The sequence below is a fragment of the Ornithodoros turicata genome, chromosome 1, assembly GCF_037126465.1.
Source record: "Ornithodoros turicata isolate Travis chromosome 1, ASM3712646v1, whole genome shotgun sequence".
Classification (NCBI taxonomy): Eukaryota; Metazoa; Arthropoda; class Arachnida; order Ixodida; family Argasidae; genus Ornithodoros; species Ornithodoros turicata.
The window spans coordinates 89,772,938-89,779,169 of NC_088201.1; the positions used below are offsets into that span (position 1 = coordinate 89,772,938).

The 6,232-nt window shown below is 47.2% G+C and overlaps 1 long non-coding RNA gene across 1 annotated transcript; it reads right to left on the reverse strand.

The window, feature by feature from the left end:
- Positions 1–226: 226 nt before the first annotated feature.
- Positions 227–2,450, reverse strand: LOC135366122 (uncharacterized). The gene is made up of 3 exons (XR_010414101.1): positions 2,310–2,450; positions 1,281–1,437; positions 227–678 (listed from the first exon to the last, which is right to left on the reverse strand). It is a non-coding gene; the product is annotated as an uncharacterized LOC135366122 (long non-coding RNA).
- Positions 2,451–6,232: the final 3,782 nt, after the last annotated feature.

The window sequence follows — 6,232 nt, forward strand, 5'->3', positions numbered from 1 at the left end:
ATGAAACGTATTGCGTTTATACAGTTCAAAGCTGCGGAAGGGCTCTACACAGCCAGAAGACACACATGTATTGGAACCGGAGCAGACGACCAGTCACACTGACTGGTTCCCTTTACCCAGTAGTTCCCAGTACAACAAAAAGCACTAGCAAAACAAATATTTTTGGAATAACAGCTTGTAGCATGCTTACAAGTGCAGAAAAACTAAAAGAATACACACGTGTTTGCGATATTTTATTACAGGTCGTTGCACATCTGCAACGGTGGGCAGTAAATGAATAATGCATAAGTCAGTGCGGTGAGACAACTGTGTCAAAAGTACATGAAAAGCTGGGGAATAGAAGTGGGAAAGCTATCTAAAGTCCGTGGAAGCTTATAAAACAATTTCGATCTTTGTTGATACACAGGCGCAAGGTGCACTTTGAGCATGAAATGTACGTGTAGCCTAGGTGTAAATGTGCATGCCTTACACCTGTTTCTCTTTTCCCCCCAAATGGGCCAATGTTGTGTGGCATCAGTTCTCACGTCCCGTGGTACATCTTGTGCCATCTTCAGGGGCCGTCGCATGGGGAGCTGCGCCATCTTCAGGGGCCGTCGGATGGGGAGGTTCTCCTGTGACGAACGACCAGGTCTTTTCCTGTAGAGGACCAAGCTGGCAGAAAGTTCCTCGAGGAAGGCACTGTGTTGCATAGAAGACAACTTTTGTTGTTGCATATGTCGTTTGTAGAGAAACCAGGCATTCACTGCAGCAATTTTCACACTGTGCCAGAAGATATAAATGTACCACCTTTCTGAGCGAATGGGGAACCTGTAACTGTAGCATATTTTATCCAGCAGGTCTACCCCACCCATAGACCTCTTGTATTCACGTATGATGGCTGGACACTCCACCATAACGTTACATTATTCCTTCTTGTCCCATCTCTTCACTTGAGTTAGGGGTTCTACACCAACACAGTTAGAAAGAAGCGTGACAGGTCGGTTGTCAAACCACTTCACAGCAACCATGCTTTGTTGACCAGACTACGCAACGCAAGCATCCATTGCGCCACGTCCTTTCTTCTCCACGTCCTAGTCTTCTCGTCACTGAGCTTACATGACTGGACTACGTAGATGCCAACAGTACTACGTAGATGCCAACTATAGAGCAGATCACTGCATGTCAAAGACTATAATATGTGTGCTGGACGTCACCATGCAACGATCGAAAACTCGCGGAAGGTTGCGTTTGTGACAACGGCACAATCTACATAGCCACCCAAAAGTGAAGCACATACGTACCTCTGTCATCTTCAAAGAGGACCGAAGACGTCTGCCACCGCCTTGCGAAGTGCACAGCTCCCAGCGCAGGTCTCTCTCTCTCTACGAAGGGCTCAGTGAATCCTTGCTCGAACAAGATTTAGCACTTCTGCCACAGTACGGACGCGGCCACCTTGTGCTGCAATGTAGCGAGAAATCTGCACCTGGTAATCGATCTCAACTGCCAGCAGAAGGAACTATTTCCTATCGCGATGCAGGATGGGGGGCTGGAAGATCAGTTGAATGACACTCCACCGAATCCAGGGCACAGCAAGACCCACAGTAGCCGGAGGCATGGGAAGTAGCTCCAAGAGCGACTTGTACAGGCGCTTGACAGACCACGTAGAAATGCATTCACTAGGGTAGGACTCACACCGGTGTCGCATGGGGGAGACATATTCTCTAAGGTGAGGTGTGACAAACTCAGATCGAGGCCTACTCTGCGAAAAAGCAGCGAAAAAACCTGATATCAGGACCCAGGAGGTACTGCAATGGATCATGCGCAGGGTAGAATGGCTCCATGAGTACATCGAAAATACCTACAAGACCAAGGGCAAGACACTTTTGGTCTCCATATGTGGAACCCAAAGGCCACGTCCTCCCGCCGCAGGCACATGCGGGCACGCTACACCCATTCTAGACTGCCACCCCAGATGAAACGAAAAGCGGTGCGGGTCACCGACATCAAGATCTGACGAGAGAGAATAGCGACACTGCCATGGTACCATTACTTGCTGAAAAACCATATGAGACGGCGAGACGGGCTCGACACGTGATAGGGAGCACCAAGCCTCTGAGCCTCTGAAACTACCTATGGAGGTAGTCCACTTTGCACTGACACTATACTGCACTACACTGCAAGTTATAATCCCACAAGCTAGATAACAAGACTCTCTAGGAGAGCTTGCTTTTCGTACTGCCCATACCATCCGAACAATCCAGACACGGGAAAGTCGCTACGGAGGACAGTACAGTCCAAGCAAGCTGGCTAGAACATGACTTGCCACACACCCTGAACGTGACGGAAAAGTTGAGTAGACGTCAGCCAGCGGCGAGAGCACTCCAGAATGCCGTACAGGGCTTCTTCACAGGCGATGCGGCTACGAAGACTTGCCCTGACAGCCTGAAATATAGCTGCGTCTCCGAAGTCTGGGCCACCGAAAGCCAGCCGGCAACAACGGATCCAAATTTGAAAGCATATCTCCGTAATCAACAAAACCAATTGTTTACGCTGAGTGCAACGGTTTTAGGAAGCGTACGGTGGCCCGGGTAACAGTATGAGATATGTGTGTATTGTCATCAAGCAAGATAACTACCTATGGAGGTAGCCTCTTTTACACAAACTCTATTTTACATACCAGATAACAACGCTCCAAAGGAAGATTGCTTTTTGTACGTGACATACCCTGCGAACAATCCTGAAACTCCGGAAGAGTCGCTACGGGGGAGCAGTACAGTCCAAGTGGGCTTACTAGAACTTGATATGCCACTCACCTTGATCATGATCAAAGAGCCGAGTCGCTGTAAGCCAGCGGCGACAGCACTCCACGGACCCAAATAATGACTGCTCACGGACGATGTGTGCACGCAGCCCGGCTCTCACTGCCTGAGAAATAGCCATGCTCGCAACATCTGGGCCCCCAAAGGACAGCCGGCACCGCGAATCCAAATTTGGCAGTTAATTTCCGAAATCATGCTAGTTCCTTCCGCTCTGCGCGTGCGACCGGCAACGACTCTAGGTACCTTAAGGTGGCCCAATCAACTGCTGAGAGCCAAAATATTTGCGCCGCCCTACTCCACAGTAAAAGTGGAAAATGGCATCGCAAAAAAAAAATGTGGCATACAATATGGTATGCTTTGTATATAGCTGCTCTCCTTTGTGTATAGATTTTGTACATAACTGCTCTCCTTTGTGTATAGACTTTGTATATAGCTGTTTTGTATTGCCAACTGTAGGATGGGACAAGCGTAAGCTTGCCCACATCACGCGGTTTCCACATATAGCTCTTTCCAGCATTAGTTTCCGAATTCCTGTTGATCGCCGCCTGTTTTCCTTGTCTTTGCCGTTGACGATGTCATGTTTTTGGTATTTCTGCTGTATCGTTTATTGGCGAAACAATAAGAAGGTGAAACGTTAGATTTTGATACATCTGTCAGTGGAACCATTGAGCTGACGTTTTATTATTGTCATCGTTTACATTTAACGGTGTGCACTCGTTGATCAAGCTACAGTGGGTCTCGGTAACAGCATAATTTTTGAAGGTGTGCGGAACAGAGGCCTCCCTCTCGCTGCAGGGCACTCTTTCGTAGCAGCTGATTTGTTGCAGAACATGCCACAGCAAAAAAGAAAAAGAAGAGGGCACCTCAGTGCTATCCTTCCTCGTCGAGACTGAGCAGTGACCTGGGTTCGAATCCTGGTTGTGTTGCCCCTGGCTTTTCCTCAGACGCTGTAAGACAAATGTTGGCATGCCTTCTTAGGCTGTTATTCGAAAAGGTGTTCTCATGGAGTGAAAAAGGTAGATTTCCCATGTCTACTCTCCTCATGTACGGCAGATTTACAGCTCACAACACGAGAAGAGATGGTCATCCACCCCTTCCTTTGAGAGGGAGGCGCATAAGAGGTGTACGAACCTCGCGGAGAAGCGGTAACGCGCACAGCTGCACGCTGTGTGAAAGAGTGGGAGGTGTTCATGAATTCAAACGAGTTCCGCGAAAAAACATATCTTCTAAAGCAGGGTGGCGCCGGCATTAAAATGGGAAGTACCCGTTTTCCGTACTTCCTTTCAGTGGACACCTTTTAGAGAAAAATCTGCCACTAAAGCGGGTCATTTGTTGCACTAATTTATTGGTTTCGATGTACATATTTTTATCCCGGCTGGTCGCGGCGATGCGACTCAGTGAGCCACCTGGTTGCATTGTCACGTGCAGCTCAGACTTTCCCGACTCCAGAGCACCATCGTCCAGACATACCCTTTGTGATCGTCTAGACACACCCTTTATTCCGGGAGGATTATGTCTACGAACGGCGATAAGTCGCCCATTCTTCCCACTGACCAGACAGACCTTGGCAGCCGAAACTAGCCGAAACAAGAGAGACGTGGCCTTCTTCCCAAGGATATGGTGAACCGGACCTGACGCACGAGTGCGACTGTCATTATGTAAAAGTGACATCAGTTTCGGTCTGTTTCTTTAAAAGCGCTGGGTTCCAGCAGCTAGTTGTCTATTCTCGTCTACACATCGAACATATAATAAACCTCTGTTGTCGTTGTTGGAGACGGACCCCTGCCTGACTACCTCCGCTACGCTACCAATGGACCATTTCCGACAACGCGTATGCGCTGCCCAGCCCTTGAGTCCGGCATTTTTGAGCGGAAAACATCGCCATGGACCCACCTGCGGGCGACTGTCATCTTCATTGTGGGGAGATAATCGGTTTCAAGGTTACGCGGACGTTTGAGGTCTGGTAATGAGTACAATGCGCTTTCACTCTTTCCGTATTCTTTTTCCAATCTTCTCTTGCTACTTTCCCACGCAACGTACGTGGCAGTTCGTAAAGCGTCACCACTATTGGGGGGAAAGACACGACGTTCGACATTCCGCCGCCAGGGGCGACGCGAATATGGAAAAGGTCCATTGGATTCCGGATCCCAACAGGACGTAATTCATTGGTGGATAAGGGAGTGGAGGAGCGACCTTTTGCGCCTCGCCGCAACCAGCTGCGACAAAAATATATAAACCGAAACCAATTAATTACTGCAACAAACGACCCGCTTAGGTGGCAGATTTTTCTCTAAAAGGTGTAGTACCTATTTTAATGCCGACGGCGCCCTTCATTAGAAGTTATTTTTCACAAAAATCATTCGATTTTTTATTTAAATAATGAGCGCTTCCCACTCATTCACATGGTGCGCAGCTTGTAGATGGTATCGGACAGGTAGTTGTAAAAATTGTAAAGTTCTTCGATTGGTGTACCCGTTCGCGAATTTAGCCCAGGGATTTAACTGAAACACCCTGTAGAGGCCTCATAGCCAACCATAACGTTGCGGTAGGTCTTCCCAAGACAGTGACGTAGAGCTGACGGGGTGGCAATCATAAGGCCGAAACTCATAAGGCGGAATTATCAGAAGGCCGAAAATCAAAAGGCCGAAAAATCAAAACATCGAACAATCACAAGGCCGAAAACCAGAAGACCGAAAAATCAAAACACCGAACAATCAGAAGGCCGAAAATTCAGAAAACCGAACTATCAGAAAGTCGAAAAGTCAGAAAACCGAATTATCGAAAGGCCGAAATATAAGGAACCCAGGATACGAAAACTTTTATTCCAACTGTGATAAAAAATTAGCTCTACAAATTAAGTAGGATAGACTTGTTGAGAGTTAATACAGCAAATACAGTATTTCACCGAACTTCGCGTTAATAACGTACTTTCGATCACTTAGGGGAAACCAAAAAGGAAAAGTAGACATATGAACCACTGTGTTATTGTATGTGTTTATTTTACACAATGGCAATAAGTTAAAATGAAAAATTACGAGCTATGCGATGACATTTCCCATTCTCATCCCATTTTCAACAACGGCTTCAACCTCGGTCATTCCTAAAACCACTTCCCTATCATCAGCTCTGACTCAAAACCGCACCTAATTGTTCGGCCTTTCGATAAGTAGGGTGAGTAGCCGAGTGAATGACCTGGGACAACTGATGACTATTCTGGAAGAAATCGGGATCCGGAAAAAACGGTCCCGGAAAGAAGGGTCCTGCTGGCACAAGGCGGAAAAAATGGTCCCGCAGGCAGGCGATATAGCTTTGCCATCGCTTAAACACACATCTTTGGTGTGACAGTGATATATGTATTATATTTTGTGAACACGGTGTTTTATTTTCCTCTTTCTTTTTTTGCTTTGAATTTTTAGATAGATAAGTGCTTTATT